At 39.4% G+C, this 18,409-nt stretch overlaps 1 long non-coding RNA gene and 1 pseudogene across 1 annotated transcript in view; one reads left to right on the forward strand and one right to left on the reverse strand.

Moving 5' to 3' along the window:
- The first annotated feature begins 1,143 nt into the window (after positions 1–1,143).
- On the forward strand, positions 1,144–2,141 carry LOC118981077 (ubiquitin-conjugating enzyme E2 D2-like; annotated as a pseudogene).
- A 3,660-nt stretch (positions 2,142–5,801) lies between these two features.
- The window catches only part of LOC118981240 (uncharacterized), an 18,711-nt gene continuing 6,103 nt past the window's right edge, over positions 5,802–18,409 (reverse strand). The window contains exon 3 of the long non-coding RNA XR_005065305.1: positions 5,802–5,876. This is a non-coding gene — a long non-coding RNA (uncharacterized LOC118981240). The remainder of the gene's footprint in view (positions 5,877–18,409) is intronic.

Here is an 18,409-nt window from a genome sequence, read left to right on the forward strand (position 1 = left end):
TGGAGCTGACTGCTACACCAACACCTAAGGAACTATATCCAAATGCAAGATATTTATGGCTTGCTGTGATGTTGAACAACATACCATTTTCTCTAATATATGGCACAAATATGTGAGCACTCTCTTTGTATACCTTCATTTAGTGGCTGGTGGTGGAGAGAATGGATGCTCAGATTTCACTGGGAGTGGGACAGAATGAGATCTAGTGTGAGACTCTGAGCGTGTCCTAAGGATCTCATAGACTGGTTCTGGTATATTTGCTTGCCATTGTCATTTTAAGATTTGGGCTTTACAGATGCTTCTACAGAGCCCACTCTCAGCTGTGACAGGTTTTGACTGGTGTTTTACTGTATCTGCCACCTGTCTAAGGCTACAGAGACTTTGTACCTAACTGCTCTTCCATGAATTTCTGTGTGGAGCTTTGTAAAGATGTCTGGTATTTATTCAGGTAATATTAGGGGGCTGTCTGGCATCACAGCAGAGTGAAACACCACCATAATTTTAAAAATTTATTCTTATCAGGTACAGAGGAAAAACTACATATAGCTGAAACATTACATTAAGGAAAACCAAAGGACACCTCAGTAGTTCAGAATTGCAAGAATGGAGAGTAGCTGGTTCTCTAGCACTCCCTTCTTATTCTGCAAATCATAACAAGAGGTACACACCATACAGACACAGCAGGATCCCAATACCTAACAAAGTGCTTTTGACCAGGAAAGCCACCCACTTCTGGTATTTTCCCCACAACACAAATAATTGGGAATGGCTGCAATGCTGCCCATGTGGGATCACAGTAAAGGTGTAAGTTACCTGAGAATACTCACAGCTGAATAAGCAAAGTTGTTAAAGGGGAAGCCAGATTCAGTGTTTACAGTGAGGAAAAAAATTTTTATGGCCTTTCCCAAAACACACATCCTGAGGAAGTATAGAGACAGCTGGCAAACATTTTTGATCTCTCCACCTTCTTCACTAAAGTAAGCTTGATAGGGATCTGTCTCTAGAATGTTGGTAAGTACCAGATTTCTTCTGTTTTGTTTCCTCAATGAAGAAGTGAGCTAGCTTTTTAAGAGTTGCATTAAGTGGGTGCTTTTTTTCAATTACACCTCTCTGAAAGGTTCTCAGAGCTCTTGACTTGTCACCCATGACTCCACCATTAATATTCAAATGCAAGAGGCCACTACCGTGGCGGCTGCTCGGACCGCAGCGCATAAAGGGGCCGCCGCCGGGTGATGCGGTGACTGCTGCGGCAGGCGCAGGAGCCCAGTGGGCCTCGGCCCTCTATAGGTGCCGCTGAACGCGCGCTTCCGAGCTCTCCATCTTCTCCGGTGAACCCGTGGTCACCGAGGCGGCTTCGCGCCCCCTCGCCCCTTCCCCGTCCCTCCCCTGGCCCCGTCCCCGCCCTGGGGGCTGCAGCCACCCACCTCCCACGATGGCTCTAAAGAGAATTCACAAGGAATTGAATGACCTGGCACGGGACATCCCCCCACCCCCCACCCCGCACAGTGTTCAGCAGGTCCTGTTGGAGATGACGTGTTCCATTGGCAGGCTACAATAATGGGGCCAAACGACAGTCCCTATCAGGGTGGAGTATTTTTCTTGACAATTCATTTCCCAACAGATTACCCCTTCAAACCACCTAAGGTTGCATTTACAACAAGAATTTATCATCCAAATATTAACAGTAACGGCAGCATTTGTCTTGATATTCTACGGTCACAGTGGTCTCCAGCACTATTTCAAAAGTACTCTTGTCCATCTGTTCTCTGTTGTGTGATCCTAATCCAGATGATCCCTTAGTGCTTGAGATTGCTCGGATCTACAAAACAGATAGAGAAAAGTACAACAGAATAGCTCGGGAATGGACTCAGAAGTATGCGATGTAATTAAAGAAATTATTGGATAACCTCTACAAATAAAGATAGGGGAACTCTGAAAGAGAAAGTCCTTTTGATTTCCATTTGACTGCTTTCTATGAGCCCACGCCTCATCTTCCCCTGTGCACATGTTTACCTGATACAGCAGTTCTGCGTGTTGTACATACTTGGAACAACAAACTAGAAATACTGTACTTCTGTACCAACATTGCCTCCTAGCAGAGAAGTGTGTGTGTGACAAGCCAGTTCTTCGGGCGTAACCTAGGTGTGAGACTAAAAGCTTTCTTATTGACTTAAATTTGGATAACGGCAGGTGAGGGCTGGTGGTTATGGTGTGTGCTTGGATGGGGAAGAAAAGCTCTACTGACTTACAGGAGATGGTTTTTAAGTGGAATCCTTTTAAACTCAAAACAGATATGAAAAGCAAAGCGAAGAACACGAAGCTGTTTCTATGCTCATTTTATGCTGAAGGACCTACGTCTTAGGTGAAAGTTACAACCAACCAGATTAAAACCTACCATTTTAAGGTCTAAGTTTAACTGGATTGGAGCTATTAGTACATAAAGTGTGATGGGCTTTGTTCCCACCTCTTACATCTCTCCACCCTTTAACCCTCATCCTTTCAGCCCCTCTTTTTCTCTTCCATATTCTTTGGTTTATATGTGGTTTCTCAGTTAATACATAGCTAATAGCTCTTCTTTTTCTTATGTTTTTAACTGCTTAGATCTCTCTGGAAAAGGGTGAAAATTCATTTGATGGAAATACTTGTGTATATTTAAAGACCCAGTTGCTCCTCTGGAGCTTGTACGTTCAAGAATGATTAATCTGTGTAATAAACTGATTACTACAGTCATTACATATAAAAAATATTCAAATGCATCAAGCACAGATTTTCCACAGATTCCTAGGAAGGTAACAAGGGTCCCAGGTTTCAGAAGTAAGAGATATGTACAAACACTTGTTTTGTGATCACATTAGTGCCATTGTGTTTCTCTGGACTCTCCAGTGACCCATCTGGCTCACTGGGGATGAGGACTGCAACTACTTTCTAGAGACATTTTCTCAGGTGTATGACATACAACCCAAAACACTGTGGGTTGGTGTCACGTGGGTTGGTGGAAAATGTCAGACATGGCAAAAGTATCAAAAAGAAGTGAAATGTAGCTAGAAATACTAAATAAATCAGGTCTGAGATTCATCAATACGATTTTTTTGAAAAACACTACTCTGGACAACATTTTTTGGTACTCATCTTTATGGAGTTAACACTAAGAAAACATACAAATGTTACTACTTCTGCCATATAAATTTCCATAGATTCCTATTATACTTCGAATCAGATTTTGTGCTCATATCAACCTATATGATGTGCAGCTTCCATAATGGTTTCCTATGGACACTGTCTGTCAATATGAACATTTGGGGTCACCACAAAGTGCTTTTGAACTAGCTTCTCTACAATACAGCCAAAGTGATGTGAAGTTGCATATGTCTTCCAAGTAAAAATAATGTCATCCTGGTCAGGTGGCTGTTTGTTCCAGCATCATCCCATTCACCACAGAGTAGCTGCTTAAGTCCCTAGTCAGACACCTATGTAAATTGTGGGTTCAAAACCTGATAAGGGCATACTGAAATCAATTGATCAATGTTTCTCTCTCACATTGGTGTTTTCTCCCTCTGTTTCTGTTCCTGCCTCTCTGAAAAATAAATAAAATATATCTTTGTGTGAAGATTTAAAACACTACTTTAAAAATATCACTTTTCACTCATTTACTTCTTTGAATATTATGTTTCTCCATGTTTGTTTTAATCTCTCTCTTTCTTTTTCTAACTCCCTTGATTTGTCTCTTTTTTATATATTTTTAGTGTGTTGGTGTACTGTAGGCATGTATTCAATTGTGGACAAATGTTACCAAATGTCCTACAATGCAGAAGGCATCACCCAAAACACAAGTGATTTGTCCTAAAATGTCAATGGTTAACCCATGGGAAGAGCCCCAACACTGATGCATATTAAGTACTGTGTGTTAGTCTTCAGATTCTGTATATGGGCTGCGTGGTTGGGAACACTGAAGGTTGTGGATGTGGTCTTTCTGTTGGATCAGATGTATATTCTTTATGACTGATATAGTAAAAAAAACTCTGAGGTGTTAAATTTTGTCATGTTACTCTCACTCAATATTGAATGAGGAGATAAGAGGTTCAGAAGTATAGAAATCTTCAGAGCCGGGCCTGGGGGCCAGTAACCTGAGAAACAGTGGCCGTCCTAGTTGTAAAGCTGCAAAATCTCCTAAGGAGGTGTCACCTGAGGAAGGTCAATCTTGAGACACAATGAAAGTCTGCAAACACAGGTGTTCTTACACATCCCTGTCTTCAGGTTCTGAGCTGTTGAAGGAAAGGAGCGGACTGAAAGATAATTAGAGGGAGAGGATGAGCACTGAAAATGAGGATCAAAACTAGCATAAATTAAAAGCAAAGAGGCTTAATTATGCTTGGCATTAGTTGGATAGGAGGGAATGTAGGCAGGAACAGAGTGAGTCAGTTGGAAGGCAAAGAGAGATGAGTAGTACAAAAGTTTCTGTGAGGCTGGGATTGGTGAGGGGTGGACTTTAATGGGAAGGCAGGGAGAGGTGGGTAAGTCCATGTCAGGGCTGCTGTCAGTTGGAAATATGGGAGAGATGGGCAGAGCTGTTATCAGTTTAAGTTTATTTTGTATATGTTGTAAGAATGTAGACCAGTTTAACTGCATGCATAAACTCAGTTTTTCCAAGACCAGTTGTTGAAAAGTCTGTCAACTCTTCAGTGTATATTTGTACCTTCTCTCTCACAAATTACTTGTTCACATAAGAGGGTTTAATTCTGAATTCTCTATACTCTTCCATTGACTTAGGCATCTGTCTTGTGCCGATACATTTCTGGGTTTGTTTGTTTTATAAAGATTTTATTTATTTATTTAGAGAGAGGGGAAGGGAGGGAGAAAGAAAGGTAGAGAAATACCAATGTGTGGTTGCCTCTCACATGGCCCCCACTGGGGACCTGATCCACAACCCGGGCATGTGCCCTGAATGGGAATCAAACTGGTCAACCTTCAGTTCACAGTCAGTGCTTAATTCACTGAGCTACAAACCAGGGCATCTGTTTTCACACTTTATTAGAATACTAAAGTATTATTAACTTTCGTCATATATTTATTTTATATAGTCATACATGTATGAATTATATATTATATATTTAAGCATTATTAAATTCTACAGAATAGATGAAGAACATGTAGTGTGATATCTCCAACATTGTTTTTTCTTCTCCAAATATAGTTGGCTATTTAAAGTATCTGTTGTTCCATATAAATTTTAAGATTTTTTATTCTGAGAAGTAGTCTGATGAGGTTTGAATTGAACTAATAGCTTTGGGAAGTAATTATAACAATAATTAATTGTTAATTATAATTAAACAAAAGTAATTGCAATTATAAAAATTTAATCTTCCTATGATACACAAATGATTTATCCTTCCATTTCTTGTGTTATTTTCAGTTTCTCTCTTCACTGTTCTTTAATTTTGAGAGTACAGGTCCTTCACCTATTTGTTTATTCCAATTTGCAGGCATTTTTTTCCTTTCCATGTAATTATCAATAGCATTATTTTCTTCTTTCATTGTTTATTAGTGCTATGAATGTGACAGATTTCTATATATTCAGTTTGCATTTTGGTTCTTAATTATTTTTTAATTCTATTAAACTTGTTCAATTCTTTAAGAAATTGTGGATGGGGGGCAAGATGGTGGAGGAGTGAGTGGAAGCCACGCTGACCTCCTCCCAGGACCAATCTGGAATTACAATTAAATTTTGGAGAAATTACCAAGAAAAAACAATTAAACTACAGTGAGAAAGAAGCCTTATGACCTCGGATATACAGAAAACTCACCTTCAGCTCATCCTGTCTGGTATGGAATGTGGTGGATACTCTACATGGCTTACTGGGTGCCCAAAGGCAGCAGTGCTGAAGGGATAATAAAGTAGCAGATTAGACCACCCCTCAGAAGAATGGGGTCTAAATACTAAACTGGGTTCCCTAGCCTAGAACACCAGAGTCAAAAAGTATACAGATAACAACCTGCAATGAAAAGCTGCAGAGTTTTCTCTGCTAGAGACAGATGGCTACAGTTGGAAAGAGCCTTTTAAAGGGCCAACACACCAATTTTCATTTGCTGTCACTTAGCTGGGGTTCCAGCAAAGGCAGGAGCAGATTGGCCTGGAGATGCCTAAGGAGAGACTGGGGATGGAAGCTTTGGGGACAGTGCAGAAAGAGTACCCACAGGAAACCCAGTGCTGAGTCTGCCCCCAAAACCCAGGAGCCAAAATGCTCAGGCAGACCACTCCCCTTTGAGTGGAGGCAGCCTGAAGGGAAACAACAGCCCAGCCTCCAAGGGAGACTCTTCCCTGGCCCTCTGATGCTTAACCCTAACTTTGGAGTACAGAGAGACTAAATAAATAACTAAATGAGACCACAAAAGATGTAAATCCCTACCAAAGGGGAGGAAGAGTGGACTAGAGAGGCTTGAGGAAAGACTGGGAATGGAGGCATAAAGGAGAAAGCTGAGAGACTGCCCACCAGGGAATCCTGGTGCTGGGTCATCATGGCTACTGCAGTAGCCTTCCTGTTCAGGCAGACCACTCCCCTCTGAGCAGTGAGAGACTGATTAGAAAGAATCATTTGACTTGGTAATTACACTGCTGAGATTATATCCTAAGAATCTTGAAACATCAATTCAAAATGACGTATGCACTCCAATACTCATAGCGGCACAATTCATACATCCAAGTGCCGGAAGGAACTTAAGTCCCCATCAGTAAATGAATGGATCAGAAAAACAATGGTGCATGTACACGATGGAATACTATGCATCAGAAATAAAGAAGGAGCTCCTACCATATGCAAGAGTACTGGAGAGCATAATGCTAAGTAAGTGAAATAAGCCAGGTGGTGAGGGACAAATACTATATGATCTCACCTGTAAGTGGATCCTACTCAACAAAATATGGAAGCCAGAAAAATATAACCTGAGACATTGAACTTACGAACAAACTGACAGTAACCAGAGGAGAGGTCAGAGGGGATATGGGGGTGAAAATGCAGAAGGGTTTTCAGGAACATCTATAAATGACACATGCAGAAAACCAAAGTAGGGTAGGATTGAGGGTACAAAGTGGGATGGATGGTCTGATGGGAATGGTTGGGGAAAATGAAGAGAATTGTAGTTGAACAACAAAAGAAAAAAAATTTCGTCATGTCATCTACAAATGCTGAGTTTTCTTTCTTTTTATTTAGATGGATTTTATTTACTTTTTGGATTGCTCTGTGTAAATATTCCATTATTACTTTTAGTAAGAGTAATGAGAGTAGGCATTTTTGACATGTTTTTAGACTTTAAAAATGTTTTCATTATTTCACAATTGAGTATTATGTTAGCTGTGAGGTTGCCATATATTGCTTTTATCAAGCTGTGACCTTTCCTTCTATTAGCATTCTTTTGAAATATTTTTTATCAGTAATGCATGTTTATTTCTTCAAAAAATTTTTCCTGTGTCTCTCAAACAATCATATAATTCTTGTTTTTGGTTTTTGATGTGATGAATCATATTGATTGTTTGCTGGATGTTGAGCCATTCTTGCAACACTGGTAAAGGGAAAGGGAGGGAGAGAGGGAAAGAATTATCAATGTGTGAGAGAATCATAGATCACTTTCCTCCAATATAGGAGACAGTTTTGCATGGCTTGGACCCAGCTTGCACTTGGCCATGCACAGGACACACACACACAGATAGATTCTCCCATGGGGAATCAGGCCTGCATTGTACCTAGACTGCTATGAGACTTGCTTTTGCTAAAACTGAAACACAAGCACCCTGAATTGAGGCACAAGTGCTTATTGTATTTTCCTGAAGTCTGTGCTAAACCTCCCCAGTATGGAGTGTAACTGGTTCAACCACTTTTCCCTTTGCATTTGCAAATATCCTCCTCCTGTGATGTGATTAGCAGCATCCTCTCCTTTGTTTTCTGTAAAAGGTAGCCATCTAAAGCAAACCTGTGCACAGTAAATGAGGACCATCATGCAATGTGCCCAGAAAAGCAATAAAAGCTTATCAAGACAAGGGTTGGGGCACTCTCCCCTCACACTCTTGAGGCTTTTCTCCTCTTGAGAGAGAAGCCTCGCCATCCCTTTTCCTCCACAGGACTGAGTAGTCCATGTGAGTCTGTTGTGTCTCATCCATAATACCACAGACCCCATGAGCCAGGGTCTGCATTGCTTTCACACATACCCAACATGGGACCTTGCCTGCATTCTGGGCACATGCCCTGACGTTGAAGTTAATCACTGACTCAAAAGTGATGCCCAACCCACTGAGTCACACTATTCAGGGTTCTTCTTCAGTGTTTTTGTTATTTGTATATACAAATGTGACAAATTTTGGCATCTTAATGTTGAATTTTGATACCTTAGTAAATTTGTTTTATGAATTTTATCCATTTGTTTTGATTCTCTTGGATTTCTATCTCTTCTGGTATAAGCTGAAAAAGTGACAGCTTGACTTTTTTTATTTATTGAATACATGTATGGCATTTTTTTTCTTTTCTACAGTGTGCCATACCTAGAAGTTATAGCATTAGTTTGAATTAGAGTGGAGAGAATGGACATTTTTTTCTTTTGTCTTATCTTAAAAAGAAAGCTGTATTTTTTCCACAACTGAGTATGATAGTAGCTGTATGCTTATCCTATATAGCCTTTATCAAGTTGCAGGATTTTCACTGTATATTCATTTCTCAGTTTTTTTCAATCATAAGTTGACACTGAATTTTGCCAAATGCTTTTCCTGCAACATTTCAATGAGCACATGTGTATAATTCTTGATATTGTTGATTTGGTAAGTCACCTTAATATTTAAAAGATGTTGAACTAGATATGTATTTTTGGTTCATTGCTACTTGATTACAATGTATAATTCTTTGAACATCCTGATAAATTCAGTTTGCTATTATTCTGTTAAGAATTGTGGCACCTGTATTTGTTCGGAATATTGGCCTGTAATCTTTCCCTCTGTTGTATCTTTGTTTGTTTTATCATATTAATGCTGGCCTACGAATATGAATTTGAGAGTGTTATTCAATAGTTTTAAAAGTAGTTTAAAGAGAAAATGTACTAATTATTATTTAAGTATTTGGTAGAATTTACCTGTAAGTCACGTGGTCCTGGGAGTTTGTGTTCTCTTGGGAGTTTGTATCACTGCTTCAATTTCATTGCTAGAAATTGATCTATAGTGATTTGGTGTTACTTTCTAGTTGAGCCTTGGGAGGCTGTATTTTTTTTCAGCAAAATCCATTTCATCTGGATGGTGAAATGTGTTGGTATGTAATGGTTCATAATATTTTAATGATTTTTTACCCTGTGGCATCAGTTGATATTTTCATTTCATTCTATTCACTTTTTGTTCCCTCTTTGATGAGTCTTACTATTAGGTTGTCCATTCTATTTATTTTTCAATGACTCAGGCTTTGCTTTATTAGTCTTTGTCTTATATTTTCATTTGACTTATTTCTACTCAGATCTTTGGTAAAGATTTTCTTATACTTATTTGTGTATTTTTATTTCTCTGGATAATTCAGGAATAAATTTAGCAATTTTTTGGATTATTTTCCTGTTCTTTTGGTAGCCCTATATAACTATAGTGTTTTCTCATTTAAATGCTTTTTCATCATACTAGATTTTCTTAGGTTATTTTTCCATTTGTATGCATCTCAAGGTAGATTTTGTTTTCTATTTGTTTTTGTCTTTGTTCTATCAACTCTTTAGAAGCATGTTCTTTTAACAATACGAGAGTATCCATACTACCCAAAGCAAGTTATGGATTCAATGCAATGCCTATTAAAGTACCAGTGACATATTTCACAGATATGGAACAAATATTTCACAAATTTATTTAGAACCATAAATGACCCAAAATACTGGCAGCAATTTTGAGAATGAAGAATGCAGTTGGAGAAATCACAAATTTGGCATCAAACAATATTACAAGGCCTTGGTAATCAAAATAGTCTCATAGTCATAAGAACAGACATAGATCAATGGAACAGAATAGAGATCCCAGAAATAAGCCTAAAACTCTATTGGCAATTAATATTCACCAAAGAAGGCAGAAACATAAAATGGGTTGAAAATAATCTCTTCAAAATATGGTGCTGGGAATCTGCATTGTAATATGCAAAAAACTGAAACTTGACCACAAACTTACACCATGCACAAAACTAAATTCCATATAGATAAAAGATTTATATAACTCACAACCCCATAAAAGTCCCACAGGAGAACATAGGCAGGAAAATTTCAGATATTCCACATAGCAATATTGTCACCAGTATGTTTTCTAGACCAAGGGCCATAAAGGAAAGAATAAACAAATGGGACCTCAACAGAACAAAAACTTCTGAATGCATACACAAAGTATCAGCAAAGTGAAAAGGGAACCAACTGTATGAGAAAACATATTTTTCCATGATACCTCAGACAAAGGTTTGATCCTCAAAATATATTTCATCCTTTTTTTGTTTTTCTTTTAAAATTATTTTATTGTTGTTCAAGTACAGCTGACAATTTAATAAAATGGGAAATTTTTACAAAACTCACCATTTCAAGGTAAACCAATAAGAATTATATAAGCATAACAAAACAGTTACCAGCAACAAATTTGAAGAAGTAATCACAACACCCAAAGAACAAAAGCCCAGGATCAGATAGATTTACAGGGGAATTCTAACACTTATTTTAAATTAATTAATAAATTATAGACGTACACTTCCAAATTTAATTTACAATCCCAACATTACTCTGATGCCAAAACTACACAAAGACACTAGAGAGACAGAGAGTGTGTGTTATAGGCCTATATTGTGGATAAATGTCCAGGCCAAAATTCTCAACAAAACAATAGCAAACCAAATTTAGTAATAGTTTTAAATGATTACGCATCCTGATCAAGTGTGAATTTTATCACTCATGCAAGAATGGCTTAACACCCACAGACAATCAGTTCCAGTCATCATATCAAAACCCCCAAATAAGAATCATATGATGATTTGAGAGATACAGAAAAAGCCTTTGAAAAACTAAATATGCATTACAGATAAAATATTTCAAAAGAATGCTAGTAGAAAGAAAGGTCTCAGCTTGATAAAGGCTATATATGACAGCATTGAAGCTAACATAATACTCAGTTGTGAAATAATGAAATAACATAAAATAATTTTAAAGATCAAAACCATGTCAACAATGTCTACTCTCATTACTATTTTCGGTATAATAATGAAATATTTAGACATGGCAGTCAAAAAAGAAAAATAAAATGTATGTAAATAAAAAAAGAAAGAAAACGGTCAGCATTTGTATATGACATGATATTCTATACATAATTTATTCTTTTTCTTTCTCTTTTCTTTTTTTATTGTTGTTCAAGTACAATTTTCTCCATTTTCCCTCTACTACTCCCCACAGCCCAATGACCCCACTTCCCACTCTCAATCATACCCTCCTTGGGTATTGTCCATGTCACCTTTATATCTGTTCCTGAAACCCTTCCCCCTATTTCCCTCCATTACCTCCTCCCACCTTTCCTGTGTTTTTTTTTTTATTAGGTTGCACTTAAAGGAGAGATCATATGATATTTGTCTTTCACCTCCTGGCTTATTTCACTTAGCATTATGTACTATTTCTTCCATACTGTCTCTAAGGGTAGGAGCTCCTTATTTCTTTCTGTTGCATAGTATTCCATCATGTAAATGTACCATAGTTTTTTAATCAATTCATTTACCAATGGGCACTTTGTTTACTTTCAGCACTTGGCTTTGTGAATTGTGCTGCTATAAACATTGGGGAGCACAGGTTCTTTAGAATTGGTGTTTCAGTTTCCTTAGAGTATAATCCCAGTAATGGAATTATGTGGTCAAAAGGCAGTTCCATTTCTAGTTTTCTGAGGAAATTCCATACTGTTTTCAACAGAGGCTGAACCAGTCTGCATTGCCACCAACAGTGCACTAGGGTTCCCTTTTCTCCACATCTTCCTGTTTTTTAAAAAATTTTTAAAAACATTTTATTTATCTTTAGAGGGGAAGGGAAGGAGAGAGGAAGAGAAACATCAATGTATGGTTGCTTCTCGTGCATCCCCTGCTGGGAACTGGCCCCTGCTGGGAACTGGCCTGCAACCCAGGCATGTGCCCTGACTGGGAATTGAACCGCGATCCTCTGGTTGGCAGGCCTGTGCTCAATCCACTGAGCTACACCAGCCAGGGCTGTTTTTTTAAAATTATTTCATTGTTCTTCAATTACAGTTGTCTGCCTTTACCCCCTACAACTGCCATCAAACCGCAGACAAGTCCAACTCCCTCCCTTGCATACACATCCTGTTCAACACTTATTGTTTATGGTGCCCATTGTCACGGGTGTGAAGTGTTATCTCATTGTGGTTTCCATTTCCATCCCTCTGATGGTTAGTGATGCTGAGCATCTTTTCATGTGTCTTTGCGCCCTTGTAGAAGTCTCTTCAAGTCTTTTGCCCATTTTTTAGATGGGTTATTTGTCCTCTTTGAGTAGACTCATGTGAATTTTTCATATATTTTGATCAAACCCTTTTCCAAGGTAGTATTGGCAAATACGTTTTCCCATACAGTTGGTTCTCTTTTCACTTTAATGCCATTTTCCTCAGCCATGAAGACTTTTTTTAAATGAGATCCCATTTCTTTATACTTCCCTGTATGTCCCTTGCTCTAGGAGACATATTGATTGAAATAGTGATAAATGGAATATATGAGATTTTACTGTGTATGTTCTCCTCTAGGACTTTTATGGTGTAAGGTCATATATTTAAGTCTTTTATTAACCTTGAATTTGTTCAGTGTATGGTGTATGTTGGTGAATGAGTTCCATATTCTCGCATGTATCTGTCCAGGTCTCCCAACACCATTTGTTGAAAACGTTCTTGTTACTCCTTCATATGCTCTAGCCTGTTCTGTCAAATATTAATTGACCATAGAGTTTTCTGAACTGTTCTTGTTTCCTTGCTTTCTTTACAGTCCTGGAAATTGCCTAGCAACACAATCATTGTTAACAGCATGAGGATTCATATTTATCATGAGAAATCTATTTGTTTTGTTCTCCACAACTTAGAGAGGACATCTATTGTTTGGGACGTATAGTGCTATCAGTGTGTAAGTGAGTATGAAACTAAAAGCACCCCTTTGGGGCTCTGAGTGCATTTCACTCTGGTAACACAATAATGAAGAGTTCCCACTCCTGTAAAGCACCCGGGAACAAAAATATTTCTTAAGAGCAGGTTTTCAACACAATAATGAAAGACCTACTTCAATCAACACTGTTGAATACCTTATCAATGGACTCATTCAGTAGATGATGAAATGAGGGGTGTCTCAAATACTAGGCACTGTCATCAGCACTCTGTTGAAGTATCTTTCTGAAATATCACTTTTGTGGTACATCTGATAATGAAAGAGCTACTGAAATCACTTTTCTTTACTCAAATGAGGGAATGTATGCATAAGGGTCTGTTACCTTTGAAGTAGAATAAGCTTCCTCAGTACTGTCTCCTCTAAAACTCTCTAATACAAAATCATAGGGAAGCTAAGACAAGCATGTAGTCTGTAGCAACTGACTTGGATAAAACACTTTTGTGTATGTCAAAATAAATATGAAGCTAACTGTCCACAATCTATCACTGAGGGCATTTTGTTCTGACACAAAGGTGATGAATTGTTTTAACCCTTCTAATTCACTCAGGAATGAGCAAGTCTAGTATGAGGCAGTTTAAGCAAACTCCACTTAAGTGTTTATAATGATCTGTCAATTTTACTCACTGCAGTTGAAGTTCAAATGAAAGGTGTCCCCAGTAAAACGTCCTGTTTTTAGCACTTCTGTTGAAGCATCTTTCAGAAATATCATTGTTGTGGCAGGTTTGATAATGAAAGACTACTGATATCACTTTCCTGTCCTCAAATGAGTGGATAAATAGGTATCTTTAAAGTAGAATAAGCTACAGCCAGTTTCCTCCAAAGTATTATTTCTTGTAAAGAAGCATACATGAGCTAAGACATGCATATTTGGCTTAGAATATGACAAACACAAAACAGTTTTATTTATTTCAAAACAAATGCAAACCTAACAGTCAACTCTCTACAATCAAGGGCATTTCCTTCTGATAGAACATTAATGAATTGTTTGCAACCTTCCAAATCACTGGGGAATGAGCATGCTTCGTCTGAAGCTGGTTTTAAGCAATCATCTTATGCAGTGTTTATACCCAAGGTCAATGTAATCATTTCAGTAAAAGATGAAATGAATGGTGTATTTTCTACATGTATAGGGTTTTTTCTTCCTCTTCTGTGGAAGTATGTTTCTGTCAGATCGCTTTCATGGTAGGGCTAATAATGAAAGACCTACTTAAATCACTTTTTAAAAAGTTTTATTTATTTATATTTAGAGGGGAAGGGAAGGAGAGACGTATCAATGTATGGTTGCCTCTTGTGAGTCCCCTGCTGGGGACTGGCCTGCAACCCAGGCATGTGCCCTGATTGGGAATCAAACCGCGATTGTGTGGTTCACAGGCCCGAGCTCGATCCACTGAGCTACACCAGCCAGGGCTACTTAAATCACTTTTTGTTGAACAAATGAGTGCATGCATTAATAGGACTATGACATCTGAGAAACAGAGTAAGCTTCAATACCACAGATTTCTCCAATGTATTCTTTCTAGGGGAAAAGTGTAGCCTAACTCAGAAATGCATGTATACTCTAGTATGTAACTTGGTCTCTACAGGTGTATGAATGTCTAAGTGATTAGAACTAAAAGTACACTTTGGGGCTCTAGGTGTATTCACTTTGATAGTACAGTAGTGAAGATTTTGCCCTCCTGTAAATCACTGGGGAATGAAAAAATTTTACAGAAAGTGGGCTTTCAAAAGCCATCTACACTCTTTAACAACTTCTCAGTGTCCTTCTTTCAGTAGAAGATGAAATGACTAGAGTCTCATATAGTACAAACTCTTTTCCACACTCTTGAAATTTTGTCTGGAATACTTGTAGGATACCATTCTGTGTGACATGGGCCCAGCTCCCACTTGGAGATGCATAGGACCCATGTCCAGGGATAGGTTCTGCTGTGGGGAATCAGGCCTGCAATATGCATAGGACACTTTGAGTCTTGCTTTTTGCTAAAATCTCCCTCACCCTGAATTGAGACAGCAAGTGCTTACTGTAACTTCCTAAAATCCATGCTAAACTGTTCAAGGACAAGTGTAACCAGTTCAACCACTCTTGCCCTTTTCATTTGCAAATATCCTTCTTCTGTGATATGATTAGTGACATTGGCTATTTTGTTTTCTGTAAAAGGTAACCACCTAAAGTGAACCTGTGCATAGCAAATGAGGACCATCATGTAATGTGCAGAAAAACCCAATAAAGGTTGGTCACGGCAAGGGCTGCAGCTTTTGCTCCCCTTGAGAGAAAAAGCCATGCTGTTCTCCACCAGACTCAGTAGTTCATGTGAATGTCTTATTTCATCCATAATGACACAGACACTGTGGGCCGGCCAGTGTCCGCATCAATATTAATTCTGTGGAGAGTGTGATAACACAAAAGGTACTGAAACGACTTTGTGTCAGCAAATGGCTGAACGCTAGCAAAGGGCTAGGTAATCTTTGAAAGAGAATAAGCTTCTATACTAGAGTTTTCTCCCATGGACTTTTTCCACTGGAAAAACATATCCCAACTAAGATGGGCATGTACAGCATACAACATAATTTGCAGAAAACAGTTTTGCCAATGTCAAAATGGGCGTGACTCTAACAGTCCACTTTCTAACTCTGGGTGCATTTTTCTCTGATAAAATAGTAATGAAGTGTTTGAAGCATACCCAAATCACTCGAGAATGAGCACGTTTCTTATGAAGCAGGTTCTACCCAAACTCTGAAGTGTTTATAACTCCAGGCCAATGTACTCTTTTCAGTAGAAATTAATATGAATGGTGTCTTCGATTTTCCATGGTGTTTTTAAGCACTTCTTTTGAAGTACCTTTCTGAAATATCACTTTTGTGGTAGATTTGATAACAAAAGAGCTACTGAATCACTTTCCTGACAGCAAAAGAGGGAGAGCCTGCACAGGGCTATGTCAACTTTTACGGAGAGTAAGTTTCTATACCACGGTTTTCTCCAATGTATTCCTTCCAGGAGAAAAGCAGAGCCTAACTAAGAAATGCTTGTACACTGTACTATGTAAGGTGGACTATAAAGGTTCTTAATGTCTAGCTGAGTATGAAACTAAAAGTACTCCTTTGGGGCTTTCAGTGCATTTCCCTCTGGTAAGGTCGTATGGAAGTGTTTCCACTCCTCTGAATCACTTGGGAATGAAATTATCAACTCAGAGTGGGTTTTCCAATGAAGCCACCCATGCAGTGGAACATGTTACATAATCAATGCACGCATTCAGGTGATAATGAAATGTGTCATTACTACAATACTACATACTGTCATCAGCATTCTGTTGAAGTACCTTTGTGAAATATCACATTCAGGGAACGTTTGATAATGAAAGAGCTACGGAAATCTCTTTTCTTTACTCATATAGGAGAATGTATGCAAAAGGGTCTGTCATCTTGCAAGTGGAGTAAGCTTCCTCAGTGCTGTCCCTCTAAAGTAAACTTTCTAATACAAAATCATAGGGAAGCTAAGAAGAACCTGTGGTCTGTAGCAACTGACAGGGACAAAACAGTTTTGTGTATGTCAAAAGAAACATGAAGCTGACTGTCCATGTTCTATCACTGAGAGTATTTTGCTCAGACAGAAAGTTGAAGAATTGTTTGCACCCTTCCAATTCGCTCAGCAAGCAGCAAGTACACTATGAAGCTGCTTGAAGCAAACTCCGCCTAAGTGTTGGTAAAGATATGTCAATGTACTCGTTTCAGTCAAAGTTCAAATGAAAGTTGTCCTCAGTAAAACATCCTGTTTTCAGTACCTCTGTGGAAGCATCTTTCTGAGATATCACTGTCATGGCAGGTTTGATAAAAAAAGACTACTGATATTGTTGGGAACAAGAACAATGGCCTCAGCACCAAGGAGCCTGAAACCCTAGAAGAGACCCTGTAAGCCAATAATCTGCCTCTGTGCCAAAAAAAAAAAAACAAAAAAACAAAACAAAACACATGCCTGCTTTATGACCTGTATATAAGGACTTAGCTGTAAGCGCTAGGCGCGAATCCCTGACGAGCCCCCAGTGGGCACAGTGTCTCTGGAGGGATCGCCCCTGCGCAGGTTAAACTTGGCCAATAAATTAACATCTTTGAATCCCTGAAAGTCTCCGATATTTGTTCTCGTGGTTGGTGGATCTAACATTTGGAGGTCCCACCGAGATGTCCCTCCTCGGAGACCGGATGGGTGACTTCAGCTGAGTAAGTAATTGGTTGGGATCCTCTTAGTGTTTGTCCTCCGGAGTTAAAAGACCCTGTGGTGTGAGACAGGACGCTGTCAAGACCACCCAGGGATTGTCAGGGGCAGGACGCTGCTCTCTGAAATTTGTTATTGACGACTTGGATTGGGACCGGTCCTGTTAGGTTTCTATTTCCTTGCGCTGCACCGCGCTGCGAGTGTGCTTGGTGTGCCTACAAGTGTGTATGTTTAGGGACTCGGATAATCTGTGTGTTCGTACCGTCCTGTGCCTGTCGGGTCTTTGTTTGTCTTGTTTTGTGTATTGGTTTGGCCTCTGAGGTCTCTAAGGTCTCTCAGATGGGTCAGCGAGAATCTGTGCCCGATTCTCCGCTTGATTGTCTGTTGAAAAATTTTTCTGATTTTCAGAGGCGAGCCCAAGGATATGGTGGCTCGCCACCGGACTCTGAATTCCTCCGAACCCTGAGTCAACTAGAATGGCCCTCCTTTAATGTAGGATGGCCTACGGAGGGAACTTTTGAGCTTCCAACCTTGTTTGCCGTCCGGGCTACTGTTTATAGAGTCCCCCACCCCGACCAATACCTGTACATAGATATCTGGGTGGATATCGCTACTGAGCGGCCTGGATATATTAGGAAATTTTTAAAAGGAAATCAGCGGGGCAGACGAGCCGTTTGTCTCCTGGCCGGAGGGAACAAAGAAAAGGGGGAGGAGGGGAGGGGCGGAGCTGCTGGTGCCGCCCGGAGACAGCCCCGGAGTCAGCGTAGGCTTTATCCTGTTTTGCAAGAACCGCAGGAGGACAATCTCGATCCAGATCCAGTGAATGCTCCTCCACCTTACCCACGCAAACAGGAACCTGATTCCTTGCATTGGGACCTTGGCGACTCCATGAGCCCGTCACACACCCGGGGAGGGGCACTCTACGGGGAGGGGATATTGCCTGTGGGGCGAAACCCTGCCGTTTTCTCCTCATTAGAGGGACACGCCCCTCTGCCTGTGGCGCGAAACCCTGGGGCTTTGTCCTCCTCAGAGGGAC

This window comes from Sturnira hondurensis, unplaced genomic scaffold (genome assembly GCF_014824575.4).
Source record: "Sturnira hondurensis isolate 20B ecotype Veracruz unplaced genomic scaffold, ASM1482457v3 Scaffold0001918, whole genome shotgun sequence".
Classification (NCBI taxonomy): domain Eukaryota; kingdom Metazoa; phylum Chordata; class Mammalia; order Chiroptera; family Phyllostomidae; genus Sturnira; species Sturnira hondurensis.